The sequence below is a fragment of the Macaca nemestrina genome, chromosome 4 (genome assembly GCF_043159975.1).
Source record: "Macaca nemestrina isolate mMacNem1 chromosome 4, mMacNem.hap1, whole genome shotgun sequence".
Lineage (NCBI taxonomy): Eukaryota > Metazoa > Chordata > Mammalia > Primates > Cercopithecidae > Macaca > Macaca nemestrina.
The window spans coordinates 57,560,589-57,575,261 of record NC_092128.1 but is presented as its reverse complement, the minus strand read 5'-3'; the positions used below and the strand labels follow the sequence as shown (position 1 = coordinate 57,575,261).

Genomic DNA, 14,673 nt, shown 5'->3' with positions numbered 1-14,673 from the left:
CAAAATAGGTATTTAAAAAGGAATGTTTAGCCTTAAAGATTAGAAGAAAGAGCATGACACTGAAAAAGATTTACTACAGAAAACAAGAAACTCAGAAAACATACTTGGGATCCTCAGATGCTAGAAGATATAATATTTAAAAAGGAGAAATGGGCACAGCAGCTCAAAATGCAAAGACCACACAAAGTAATGCCTGATAAAGAAGGCTGAAATAGACAAATCTGTGGGCTTGGAATTACCTGAGCAGGTGAAAACATTCATTAACATCAGTAAGAACTAGACCTGATGCTGCAAGAAGTTAATGATGCAGAGGTCACACGAGGAGGTCTCCAATTATGGAGCAGTAGGTCTCAAGTTTTATTCCAACTCAACAGCAGTCACATACACATCACCCTGCCAGTAACTCTGGTTTGGATTGGGTGTTTCAAATAGGAGACCAAACCTAGGCTGGGGAGGTTGCGGCAGTAGTATGCCAGAGTTACCAGAGGAAGGGAAAGAAGTGTTAGAAGGGAAACCTTAGATTAAATTTGATAGAGTTTGAGCACAGAATGATTCGTGAATCAGGCAGCCCTCAAACCAGAATAGGTTCATAGACACCCCAACACTGTCACATGATCGACAAAGATTTATGGACAGAAGGAAAGTAACCTACAAAAATGGAATTGCGGTACAGCTCAGATTGGTTACAGCTCAACATTTGCCTGATTTGAACACAATTCGAACAGTTGGCTGCCTTTGCCCAAAACTGATTGGCACAAGAGCAGGTTATGGTCTGTTTACACATCCAGTTAGATTAGTAGTTCACTATGTACAGAGAAACCCTTAGGCTGTATTTAAAATATGTAAGGAGGCAGCTTTAGGCTAAACTTAACAGAAGTGTGAACCAAGAGCTTTGACTCCTCCTCTCTTGGAGGAGAGGAAGAAACGTGTCTCTCTTTTGATAAATATTGATCGTAGGGAGTCAAAGGACAAAGAAATTAAGGACTCTGATAAAAAAGTCAAGATCACATCTGCAAATAATAGCATATCCTTTGATCAGGACATCTGGAATGTGCATTAGTCACCTGGGGACCCTGTCAAGATGCAGATCTGATTCAGTATAAGTCTTAGGTCTGAGATTCCTAACAAACTCCCAGGTGACACTGATGCTGCAGGTCTCAAACTACATCTTGAGTAGAAAGACTTCAGAGAAATCCTGAAGCAAATGCTCTTGCTATAGTCCAGGAAGAACTGATGAAAACAAATTAATACCTAGGCATATTCTAGTAATTTGTAAAGCACTAGAAAGCATTTTAAAATACAATTTTTCCAGGAGGAAAATGGAAGGTGACTTACCAATAAAAATTGAGCAGATCCAGGCTTCTCCTTGCATCACTATCAGAGGACAATAGAAAAATCTCGACTGGATGTGGTGGCTCACGCTGTAATCCCAACATTTTAGGAGGCCAAGGCAGGGGATCACTTGAGCTCAGGTGTTTGAGACCAGTGTGGGCAACATGGTGAAACCCCATCTACTAAAAATACAAAAAATTCGCCGGGTGTGGCAGTACGTGCCTGTAATCCCACCAGCTACTTGGGAGGCTGAGGCACGAGAATCATCTGAGCCTGGCAAGTCAAGGCTGCGTAAGCAGTTGTGATCTGGTTTCATTTGAAACTAGAAATCACATGGAAGTGCTTAGGAAAGATGCCAGCTATATGAATTCGCTACTGCTACCATAATACATTCCTTACAAACTTAGTGGCTTAAAACAATACAAACTGACCTTACGGTACTACGTAGGTCAGAAATCCAGCACAGATCTCACTGGGCTAAAATCAAAATGTCAGCACAACTGCATTCTTTTCTGTAGTTGTTAGAAGAGAAGCCACTTCCGGAGGCCTCCAGCACCCCATAGCTGGTGGCACCCTTCCCCTATCTTCAGGGCAGCGGCAGCAAGTCAGAGCCTCTTCCCGCTGCCATCTCTCTCTAGCTGCAGCCAGGAACATTTCCTCACTTGGAAGGACTCATGTAGTAGGTTGGGCCCACCTGTATAATCAAAGATACTCTTCGCATCTGAAGGCCTTTAGCCTTAATCACATCTGCAAATTCTCTTTTGCCTTGTAAAGTAGCCCACGCGCAGGTTTTGAGGATGAGCGTGTGAATACCTTTGCAGGGGCCACTGTTCTGCCTATCACACCAAACAATATTTGAGAGAATATATTAAGAGAGGAATCAAAATTCAAAATCCCCAAATAGATAAGTACTGGTATAAAAAGAACCATGGCAAGCACCAAAACTAGTTAAGTTGGGTAAATGTAAGTAATCATTGTATAAATAGTTACAGGAAAATGCAAAGTTAGAAGCAATTCATAAGAAAATAATGGTGGCGTAATCACTGAAGCTGAAGGAACAGTCTATACTAGAGCACAGAGACTGGAGTGAGGTTAAACCTTCTCACCTAACCAGGATCAGGAGGAACTGGAAAACTCCAGGGGGATGAAAACAGTGATTGAAAAAGATAAAGCAAATCAAGTTGTAGTCCATACAGCACAAGGCAGCTTAAAAGCATTTAAAAGTAAGCTTAAAAGAACAAAAAGTGGAAAACAATGAAGAAAAAATAACATGCATCTGTTGTGGCAATAAATTGTTGAACACCTTGCTGAAAAACAGACCTCTGCTCTGTAGAAATAGAATTGGAAATCCATCAAAAGCATTAAATGGAACAAACGCTCCACTTTATATTGATAGAATATAAAGTGTGTTACTATTATTTAGTTCTCATTAAAATAGTTTGTTATTATCTTGACTTTGTTCCAGAAAAAGAATCTGAGCCTCCAAGAGGTTAGGGGACTCAATCACAGTCATGCATCTGTGAGCCACAAAGCAAATCCAGGGTCTCCCTCACAGCCCAAGCTGTGCCCACCCGTGTATTTGAGACCACATAGCTAGTGAGAGGTGGAGCCAGGACTAGAACCCAAGTCAGTTTTACCCCAAATTCTGTATGCATAACTCTTACTCCACCACTTCAGAAATTGTGTTCCTGTTTCTATCTTTGCCTCATAACCAGGACCCCTAAGATTCCCATTGATTTTGCCAGTCTCTGCCACTGTGAGTGAATTCTCCTATCTAGTCCCATCCTCTCCCCATGGGGCAGATCCTGGGGTTCACCCACTGAGAGATCTGCTCCAGCCTCTTAATAAGGATTCAGGTGCCTCCTCTCCCAATTAAGGTGAATGTCTCCCCTGGTGCTCTAGATCACATCCTCTCTCATCTCATGAATTGATTTCACCAGTTAGCCTCTTTCCTCCTGAATCTTCACACTGTCTCTGCTCAGATTCCTTCTCATCTGGATGTTAGCATGCTTATCCCACTGAAAAGAAATCTCTTTATGGAGGACTTTATTCCCCTGTAGCCACTATGACACTGCTTCTTCAACCCCATAACCATTTTTCAGTCCCAATTCCTCACCTTCCGTTTATTCAGACCCACTGCAATCTGATTTCTGCCTTTGTCTTAGCAATTGGACTGCTTCCACTGAGGTCACCAGTGACCCTCCTATCTGACAAACCAATAAAAAGTCTTGTATTGTGAATATTTACATCTACTACTTCTTGAAGCTTTCTTTCTACTTGGTTCTCGGTTACTTTTCAAACACTTCACTCATTCTATAAACCCAAGGATTTCACTTTTCATGCAACACAATTTTGCTGCATTATTTGAAGTTTTACCTGACACATATCTCTGAGCACCACACAGTAGAGCCAATTACTATGGAACTTACACACCTAAACCCAAACTCATTTTGGTGCCAACTTCAAAATGTAGTTCAAACTACATTTGAACCCATACTCCCAAAGGCACCTCAAACTTATTTTGCCCATAATCTAACTCATGAGACTCCACTCAAAGAAGCCTCTTTTTTTATCTCAGCCAATAACACCATCATCCACACAAGTTCCCAAGCTGGAAGTCATCATAGATTTCATCTTCTCCTTTATAGCACTTCTTCATCCCCAGCAAATCTCCGGGACTCATCAGTTCTCCGGAGTATCTTTTGACTATGTCTCTGTATCCTACCCTCCTCGCCCTTCACTACCATTACTGAGCCATTCAATTAGGTCTATTGAAGTATCCACTGTGTGCCACGTATTTGCTAAGTACTGGGGATACATGATGACAAAATAGGTATAATATCTCCACTAATGGAATGTATGCTGTAATGGGGATATGGACATTAATAATTATAAAATTATGACATTAATAAATATGATCTAATAAATATAATTACAAATAGTACCATATAAAGGAAAACTGCAGGATACAATGAAAAAGTATAATAAGGAAACTTGATTAACAATGAAAGGTCAGGGACATCTCTGAGAAAGTGATACCTAAGCTGACACATAAAAAAGGGTCAGAGAGAACTATGTGAAGAGTAAGAAAGAGTGGACAAATGAAGGAGTTCGTGCAAAGGCCCTGTGGTTAAAAACACCTGGATTAAGGAACTTCAACAATTGAAGAGTATGATGCATGCATGCACTGGCCAGGGAATCGGTAGGAGCCAATTTCTTCAGAGCCTTGTAGGTTTTGCATTTCATCTCAAGTGTCACAAGAATTCACAGAAGGATTTTCAAGCATGATCAAATTCAATGACATCGTCAAATTTGCTGTTGTTTCAGCTCAAGCAAGAGAAAATAGGGCATGAATTACAATGGTGGCCATGGAGGTAAATAGAAGTAGATTTGAAATAAACTTCAGAGATAGAAAAGAGAGAAATTTGGCGGTAAGGAAGGAAAGGAAAGTGTTAAGAACGACTTTCAGGCCGGGCGCGGTGGCTCATGTCTGTAATCCCAGCACTTTGGGAGACCGAGGTGGGTGGATCATGAGGTCAGGAGATCAAGACCATCCTGGCCAACATGGTGAAACTCTGTTTCTACTAAAAATACAAATATTAGCTGGGCATGGTGGCACGTGCCTGTAGTCCCAGATACTTGGGAGGCTGAGGCAGGAGAACTGCTTGAACCCGGGAGTTGGAGGTTGCAGTGAGCTGAGATCGTGCCACTGCACTCCAGCCTGGCCACAGAGCAAGACTCCATCTCAAAAAAAAAAAAAAGACTTTCAGGTTCCTGTCTTAAAAATTCAGAGGGCAGGTGAAATTTCCCAAAATAAGGAACTATTTGGGAGGAAAGATAAAAGATTACATTTCTGTATTGAATTTATGATGCTTATAAGACACCAACAACTCAATAAAGATTTATTTAGTGTTGGTGTAAAATACCAAACAGACATGTAATCCATCTTAAATTACTTTAAAATTACTTTAAAATCTTTCTAGATGGATTTCTCAAAAACAAAAAAATAATCAATGCTGTACATTCACCATTTTTTTAAAAATGTCAGAACTAGAGTTTTCCATTTGCAAGTATTGATAGCCTTCCACATTTTCTTTGCCAATTTTTTACAGTGTACCATAAACCTAGAGCAGGTTTCTCTCTTTATTCCTCTTATCTTGTTCAGAATGTAAATAAAAAGCCCTTTGTAGTTGTTAATATTTTCTTCAAGACTCACCTCACTCTGAGTTTTAGCCTTGCTAGCACAATTCTTCCTCTTCCAGTCCATTCCTTTATTCCTGTTTAAGGCTTTTCATCTTGCCTGCTTTATTTTGAACCTATCCTTTATGTAGCTGAGTTTATCAGAAGACAATATGTGCAGATTTATCCTTTTCGATAGTCATTGGGATTACTTGAAATGGTTGGATTGCTCTCTCCATAAGGAACAAAGCCAGGGGAGAAATGGCTGTTTGAAAACAATTTTACAGTGTTTCTAAGAAAAACGCTTTTATTTAAAAGATACAGAAAGGATCATTTTTAAAGCATTGCAGAGAAAGCCTCAGCTCCCTATATTTAAAAAAAACAAAAACAAAAACAAAAACAGAAACACTTTGGGAGGCGGAGGCAGGTGGATCACGAGGTCAGGAGTTCAAGACCAGCCTGGACAAGATGGTGAAACCCCGTCTCTACTAAAAACACAAAAATTAGCCAGGCATGGTGGCGGGCAACCTGTAATCCCAGCTACTTGGGAGGCTGAGGCAGAGAATTGCTTGAACCTGGGAGGCGGAGGTTACAGTGAACCAAGATCAGGCCACTGCACTCCAGCCTGGGTAACAGAGTGAGACTCTGTCTTAATAAAACAAAAAATAACAACAACCACCACCAAAAAAACCGGATTCTTCAGGTCAAAGACGGCAGCCATGTGAAATTTTCTTTGCAAATTGAAGCCATTGCTTGGCTAACACATAGTGACACGATGTTTGAGTACTGGCAGCAGTGTGTCTTCCGCACTTGCTAAGGGACAGGTATTTTCTTAGCCTAGGTCAGTTTCATTAGGAAAAATTGCCCTTTTACCCACTTCAAGCAGCTTAAACAAATTATCTCAAAGAACTGCAGGGCTTAACCCATTTAATGAATTTTAATAAGGAATACATGAATTAGCCAAACACCAGAAAAAAAAAAGTGAATAATATTGAACTAGTTCTGATGGAAATTAGCTCATGACTCTGCTGGCTTACATTTACCAAAGGCTGAATTTTTGATGGAAAGCTTAGGCCTGTTTTCCAGGCTCTGGGAGAATGGGAAGATGTTTAAATTAAAGATTAATTTTATTAGTAGTATTTTCTCCAACAAATTAACCCTAAATGGAGATTATAAAAGCCATGGGGCTTTTTTTCCTCTTTGGGAAACTTTTAAAAAACAGTTTCTTGTATTGAAAGGGTTTCTCACAATCCCTGAAATATTTTCAGAAATGTAGTGAGTATGTGAATTCCGTTTATTCCCTACAGTCTTTCATAAGAAAGGATAACTTAAGAAGTAGAAAGGTCTGTGTGGGTGTTCATGTGAATTCCTGTCTTCCAGCAGGGCATCATAGGGACTGTGAAAAAAAAAATTCTCTCCATTTATTACTTTCTCTTTTTTCTCTCTTACACATGTGATATGTGCACAGTTTTGTTCTCTCTTTTCACTTTTTTCTTTTATTGCTTGAAAAAAAATTTAATTGTGGTAAAATACACATAACATGAAACTTATCTTACATCTCAGTGTACAGCTCAACAATATCAAGTGTATTCAAATTATTTTGTCTCCTTTTCTTAAGTAAAACAGAACACACAGCTTTTAATAACCAAGGGCATGGAAATCAGTAGTGAAACATATCTTTGTTTAAAAGTCATTCCTACTCCTCTTTTGCTGCTTAAAAAAAGAGAACTAGAAAGTGTTTCCCCAGAATCTCCATCATTTTTAGTAACTGCAGAATCCCCTATGAAATACATGATGTTGTAACAGTAATCTTCAAAAGCAGAATCATATGTTCTAGCAAGTATTTGAGCTAAAGGAGAAACTATTTCACATTCTGCAAATGGGAGTTCAGTATGTCAACTGGAATGCAGAGGGATGTTGAAAGGCTTAGTTCTGTTTGGGAAAATTCCTGAAAATCTTGAAAAGTTGTCTTGGTGGCCAGGCATGGTGGCTCACACCTGTAATCCCAGCACTTTGGGAGGCCGAGTCAGGTGGATCATGAGATCAGGAGTTCGAGACCAGGCTGGTCAATATGGTGAAACCCCCGTCTCTACTGAAAAATACAAAAATTAGCTGGGCATGGTGATGTGCACCTGTAGTCCCAGCTACTTGGGAGGCTGAGGCAGGAGAATTGCTGGAACCCAGGAGGCGGAGTTTGCAGTGACCCGAGATCACACCTCTGCACTCCAGCCTGGGCGACAGAGTGAGACTCCATCTCAAAAAAAAAAAAAAAAAAAAAAAAAAAGGAAAAAGAAAAGTTGTCTTGGCGTTATTCCAAATTGACAATATCATGATGATTTACAGTTGCTCTTCATTGTATTTTGAACTCTTATTTGAATTGGGATGATTTTAAGAAAGTTCATCATCTTTTTGCCCTGTGAAAATAAATAATAATAAAACTCTTACCACACAAATGCACACCCAGATAGGAGATCTCCACTTCAGATCTGCTGTAAAGACATTGATGTTCTTTCATTTTGGTTATCATGTGTCAGGAGAAGTAAGTTCTGAAAAGAGCCACTCTGTAATTTGCATCAAGCAATTTGAAAATGGCCTTTTGTGGCACTAGCATTGGCCACGGCATCCTGTATCGCATGAGGTGACCTCAGTCCAGGATCCCAATGAGAAGGCAGTCAGCACAATGCAATGATCTATATAGCAAATGCAATGTTCTAAGGTTTCTCAAAATCAAGATTCCTGACAATAAAGAAAATAGTAAATATTTTCAGGGTTTTTTTTTCAAATGAAATAAATATTACCTACAGTAGATGTTACTATTGTGTTTTTATTTTAAAATGGTTACCAGGGACATATATAAATTGTTCCCTATATAGGATGACCAGATTTAGCAAATAAAAGTATAAAATTCCTAATTAAATTGAATTTCAGATAAACAATGAGTAATTTTTAGTATGAATAGGTTCCAGAAGTATCAAATAATTTTTAATAACAGTATGTCCCATGTAGTATATGTCTCATGCTATATATGGAACATACTTATACCCCAAAAATTATTCATTGTTTTCTCTGAAATTCGAATTTGACTGGGTATATATTTTATCTGGCAACCATATTTCTGCAGTTCATTAAAAATTGTATTTAGGGCTATCGGGGGAACCTGCACCCAATATTTCAACGTAGATTTTTTCTATTTTCCCTAAGTGTTGGCCAGTCTGAGAAATAAAGAGAAAGAGTACAAAGAGGAATTTTACAGCTGGGCCTCCGGGGGTGACATCACATTTTGGTAGGTCTGTGATGTCCCACCTGAGCCACAAAACTACTAAGTTTTTATTAAGGACTTCAAAAGGGGAGGGGATGTATGAACAGGGAGGAGGTCACAAAGATCACATGCTTCTGAGGCCAATAAAGATCACAAGGCAAAGGGCAAAATTAGAATTACTGATTAGGGTCTATGTTTAGCTGTGCATGTATTATCTTGATAAACATCTTAAACAACAGAAAACAGGGTTCAAGAGCAGAGAAACGGTCTGACCTTAATTTCACCAGGGTGGGGTTTTTCCCCACCCTAGAGAGCCTGAGAGTAACTGCAGGAGACCAGGGCGTATTTCAGTCCTTATCTCAACTGCATAAGACAGACACTCCCAGAGCGGCCGTTTATAGACCTCCCCCCAGGAATGCATTCCTTCCCCAGGGTATTAATTATTAATATTCCTTGCTGGGAAAAGAATTCAGTGACATCTCTCCTAATTGCACATCCGTTTATAGGCTCTCTGCAAGAAGAAAAATATAGCTGTATTCTGCCTGACCCTGCAGGCAGTCAGACATTTGGTTGTCTTCCCTTGTTCCCTAAAATCGCTGTTATTCTGTTCGTTTTCAAGGTGCACTGATTTCATATTGTGCAAACACACGTTTACTATCAATTTGTAGAATAGTGGTCCTGAGGTGACATACAATCTCAGCTTACAAAGATAACAGGATTAAGAGATTAAAGACAGGCATAAGAAATTATAAAACTATTAATTTGGGGAACCGATAAATGTCCGTGACATCTTCACAGTTTATGTTTAGAGATTACAGTAAAGATAGGCATAAGAAATTATAAAAGTATTAATTTGGGGAACTGATAAATGTCCATGAAATCTTCACAATTTATGTTCCTCTGCCATGGCTCCAGCCAGTCCCTCCATTTGGGGTCCCTGACTTCCTGCAACATCTCTCCCTTTCTTTTTATATAAATGTGCCATGGCGACGAAGGCTTGTTCGTTCTCTCGATTTTGATTCAGGATACTTTGGCTGCTCTGGCACACTAAAAACAAGTCAATTAAACAGAGAAACATAATTCCAAAATTTACCATAGTGGAGCCCCCAGTAGACTTAATCCAAGTTGTGGGGTTTAGTCCAGAAAGACTTTCTGCCACCTGATCTAATGCCTCAGGTCCAGGAACAATGGATAAATGAGCTTGAGAGGCTTCAAAAATTTGTTTCTTTAGTTTGGTTTTGTCCAAGGATAAATTATCTTTCCTACCCAGAAGGTGTCCTTTGACCATTTCCCATGAATGATCAGTCTCATTGTAGGAATATGGTGTGATACAGAAATCAGAAGTATTCCAATTGCACTGCATTTGCATGCAATGTTCGAGATTCATAAGCCAATCCCCAAGCCAAATAACAGACTGTCTTAAATCATTAATGTGATTAGCCAATTTCTCTGCTGCGGCTCCAGCCAGTCCCTCCGTTCGGGGTCTCTGACTTCCCACAACATAGGGCCAGGTGCAGTGGCTCACATCTGTAATCCCAGCACTTTGGGAGGCTGAGGTGGGCAGATCACTTTAGGCCAGGAGTTTGAGACCAGCCTCATCATCATGGGAAATGCCATCTCTACTAAAAATACAAAAATTAGCGGGGCATGGTGGCAGGTGCCTTGGTCCCAGCTACTTGGGAGGCTGAGGTGGGAGGGTCGCTTTAGCCTGGGAGGCAGAGGTTGCAGTGGGCTAAGATCACACAACTGCACTTCAGCCTGGGGTGACCAAGTGGAACCCTGTCTCAAGAAAAAAAATTGTATCTAGTTGACATGTAGATTCAATTTACATTTCAATAATGAAATCAGTGTTGTCTTTTTTCTTCTGTCATTTTCAAGTACCAGGATTTCCTGCCTAAACAATCTGCAATGTGTGTCTGTTTCTCTGCCCATCTCACTGTGCTCTTAGATGCAGAGTTACAAATATATTCTAGTTTTATTTCTGGTTCCAAAGAAGACAGATTTTACAGGTGTAATTCAGTTTTGTGTTTTATATTAAAATGCATCTATTTTAAAAAATAAATTTTAAAAATGCATCACATCTAGTTTCGATATTAGCTACATCTAAATTTTTCCATTTATTCTCTTTTTTGTTTTATGTTCTTATCCATATTTCATATAACTTATAACTGTATCTTGAGCTCTTTTGCTTTTGTCGTAAGACTGAAGCTCAAATAAATACATTTGCATTTGTACACACACAAATGCACACTCAAACACACAAGTGGCTCAGGATAAAAGTCAGTAAATGATCAGTATGAAAAACATGAGTCAGGTCATTATAAAAAAAATTTTAATCCTACCAGAGAATTCTAATATACAGCTTTCTATAGAAGTAGGGGAAATAAAGGCCAGAAACTAAAACAAACTATTACTATTACTACTATTTTAAAGACTACGGCTCTTTTTCTATAAACTTGGTTTTGTAATGGACTACCTCAACTCAGAAAGGCTGAAGAAAAGGTTGTCTGTATCTCTGTTCCTGTTTTTCTATGAAGATGGATGATGAGGTACCCCAAAATTAATATTCTCAGATGAACCAAGCCTAGAAAAATGCTTAGACTTGAGAAAGGCTAGGACGCCAAGTGAGGTATAGTAGTTTCTGGGGGATGAGAGGAATAGTGTCCCTATGATCTGTGAGGCAAACAGCAAAGGCAAAATTTAGCAAGTAGTTTTTAAATAATCATGCCCAATAGAGATTATTCCATTCACATAGTGTGGAGATTCAACACACAATACATGTATATGCAAAACTTCCTAGATCACAGAAGCCTTATCTTGCTTTTGTGATCTACGCCCTACCAGAATAATTTCAGAAATAAGCTCAATATAATAACCAGCATGTCTCTTCAAGGATTTGAAAGTTTTGATTTGGTTTTTAGTGTTTTTTTTTTTTTTGAGACGGAGTCTTGCTCTGTCGCCCAGGCTGGAGTGCAGTGGCGCGATCTCCACTCACTGCAAGCTCCGCTTCCTGGGTTCACACCATTCTCCTGCCTCAGCCTCCCGTGTAGCTGGGACTACAGGCACTCGCCACCGCGCCTGGCTCATTTTTTTTTTAATATATTTTTAGTAGAGACAGGGTTTCACCGTGTTAGCCAGGATGGTCTCAATCTCCTGACCTCGTGATCTGCCCATCTCGGCCTCCCAAAGTGCTGGGATTACAGGCGTGAGCCACCGCACCCGGCCTTTAGTGCTTTTTAATTTTAATTGAAATAGATTAGATTTCCTAGAGGGGCCATCCCCACAAAAACATACAAGACATTTATAGCAGTTTGACCCACAACTTCCCATGAAGTTGAGCAGAAAGTTGGAGTTTAATCGCATAGAAAATTTGACCTTCTCTCTTCATCAGGACCAAATTGAGTATATCCAAAATAAATGTTTTTCATTCATCTTAATTTAAATGTTTGTAGCATGATTAATAATTTGACAAATAAACAAAAATAGCTTTTTTTTTTTTAGGAAATTATTCTGATGCTCTCTCTTACCACATGAAATTCCTTACTCTGCAGCAAGCAACTTCTTTTTAACAATGATTCAGAAAGGGCTACTATTGCTTCAGAGACTGAAGCTTCTGCAGTACAACTCAGCATTAGAAATATTCCAGAAACTGCCATCACATGAGCAGTAAAGGAGCCCTGGGTTGCACCAATGGTCTGAGGTCAGACTGAATGAATCAGCCTTAGAAGAATGAGGAGCCCAAGTACCCATGATGAAGGGCAGTCAAATTAAACACCCTCTCTCCTTGTCTCTTCTCCGCCAGGCTCCTGCTTACACCATTTTAGTTCTGACGCCATAACTCCTGAGAGGGTAGATGATTATACATTTTCTATAGGAGGGAAAATCATCTTTTAAGATAACGTCTCATGTGGAGATGAGAGCACCATTAAGAGGAACTATTTTCAATACCTCTGTATCAAAGTCTAAGAATCCCAGCACCTGTCAAATGTGAAATAGCAAATACTCAAAGGCTGTTTGGGCATTGCAGGAAGAAGGTGACGACACAAAGAAAGTACAGGAAATAATTGAATATTTTGACGTTGTGAAAATATATAAACGACGTCTTTTCTCAAAAGTGCTATTGCTGGCAATTCCATAAAACAGCAAACAAATTTTATACTTCACTGAAGACAATGGTCAATCAGCCAATAGGTTAAAATTTGTTTCACTTTTAAACCCATGGTCGAATTGTTTTCATTGGTATTTTACAGAATGAGTCAAGGAGATAAATGTATTTATTTATCTGTAATTTTTACTTTCAACTCTTTCCAAAAAGGATGCAATTAAATCCTTATAAACCATAGAGTGAACATAGTTTTTTTATTAATTGGAAAGAGAAATAGTGAACAGCATATGTAAGACAGAAAGAGAGCTAATTTTACCAAGCTTCTTGGGTAAGATGGTTATTACCCCTAAACATTAAACTTAACTCTAGGTTCTAAGGAAAGCTTAGAAACATGATGGATTATATAGTTTAACTTTTTTTTTTTTTTTTTTTTGAGACAGAGTCTCACTCTGTTGCCCAGGCTGGAGAGTGCAGTGGTAGGATCTTGGCTGACTGCAACCTCCGCCTCCTGAATTCCAGCAATTCTCCTGCCTCAGCCTCCCAAGTAGCTGGGATTACAGGTGCATGCCTCCACGCCGGGCTAATTTTTTATTTTTAGCAGAGACAGGGTTTCACCATGTTGGCCAGGCTGGTCTCAAACTCCTGACCTCGGGTGATCCGCCTGCCTTGGCCTCCCAAGGTCCTGTAATTACAGGCGTGAGCCACTGCACCCAGCTCAGTTTAACTCTTTTCATAAAATTAATCATCACTTATTCACAACAATGCATTGTGGTACAATTACTATTTTTGCCATGCTGAGTTGGATTCCTTAATGTGTGTAGATAACTATGTATCCCGATTTCTACAGATATTTCCTACAAACGGAAAGAGGAATAGTTGTCAACTATGCCCATTTTGAACAAGTCTGTTTTAAAGATGAAAACATAGTATGTGGCATATTTTCAATATTCATTTTTATTAGGGATTTTATCAGAAACTACCTGATATTAACTTAAGTGAAAATTTTTGAAAGAAGGAAGATACATGAAAAGATATGATTTTGTTCTATGTGCTCGATTAAGTTTTGGATTGTTAGGACCAGCATGTGGCAGTGCCCTCTCCCTCTATTTTAAGCTTGTTTTTATCACCTTAAAAAAATTGATTTCATATGCTAAAATCATAATTTTTAAAAAGGGAATTAATCTATCATTTACTTTTAATTATCTTAATCATTTGAATCACAACAGGGTCACTCAAATCATTATATTTTGTGATAATAGAAAGAGATCAATACATTGGGTAAAAAAGGCTTCCATGATACATGGTTCATTCAATTAACAAACATTTTGAGCTCTTCACACAAAATATTTGCTAGTACTGGGGCACAAAGATAGAAATCTGCCCTATCTCAGTGGAGAAACACTCACAAAAATTTATAGTGGAACCCAATTCGTAATGTAGGTATATACATTATTTTTAAATTTAGGAATAATGAAAGCTTATTAATTGATTTTTAACCACATAAAGCAGGTAAATAAAACAATCATTTCTTATACTAAGCGAAGATATTTACCTTTGAAATCAAAATGTATGTCAATATCCTCTCTCTCTCCCCCACTAAGGCTGTGCAATAGAAATCCCTAAGGGTGACTGAGTTTTGAACCTTGTCAAGCCCTGACCATTTGATATATGTTCACTTGCCTTCTCTGTGCCTTAGTATCTTCAGCTGCCCAATAAGGAATGTTCTTAGAATCATTCATACAATTCCAATGAAATTATTTGATTTTGAGCTCCTTGAAGAAAATGATACAGTCAGGCA

At 38.9% G+C, this 14,673-nt stretch overlaps 1 protein-coding gene across 19 annotated transcripts in view; it reads left to right on the top strand.

The window, feature by feature from the left end:
• Window positions 1-14,673, top strand: part of LOC105475378 (membrane associated guanylate kinase, WW and PDZ domain containing 2) — a 1,478,421-nt gene that overhangs the window by 1,280,621 nt on the left and 183,127 nt on the right. The gene's annotated exons all lie outside the window — the stretch shown is intronic.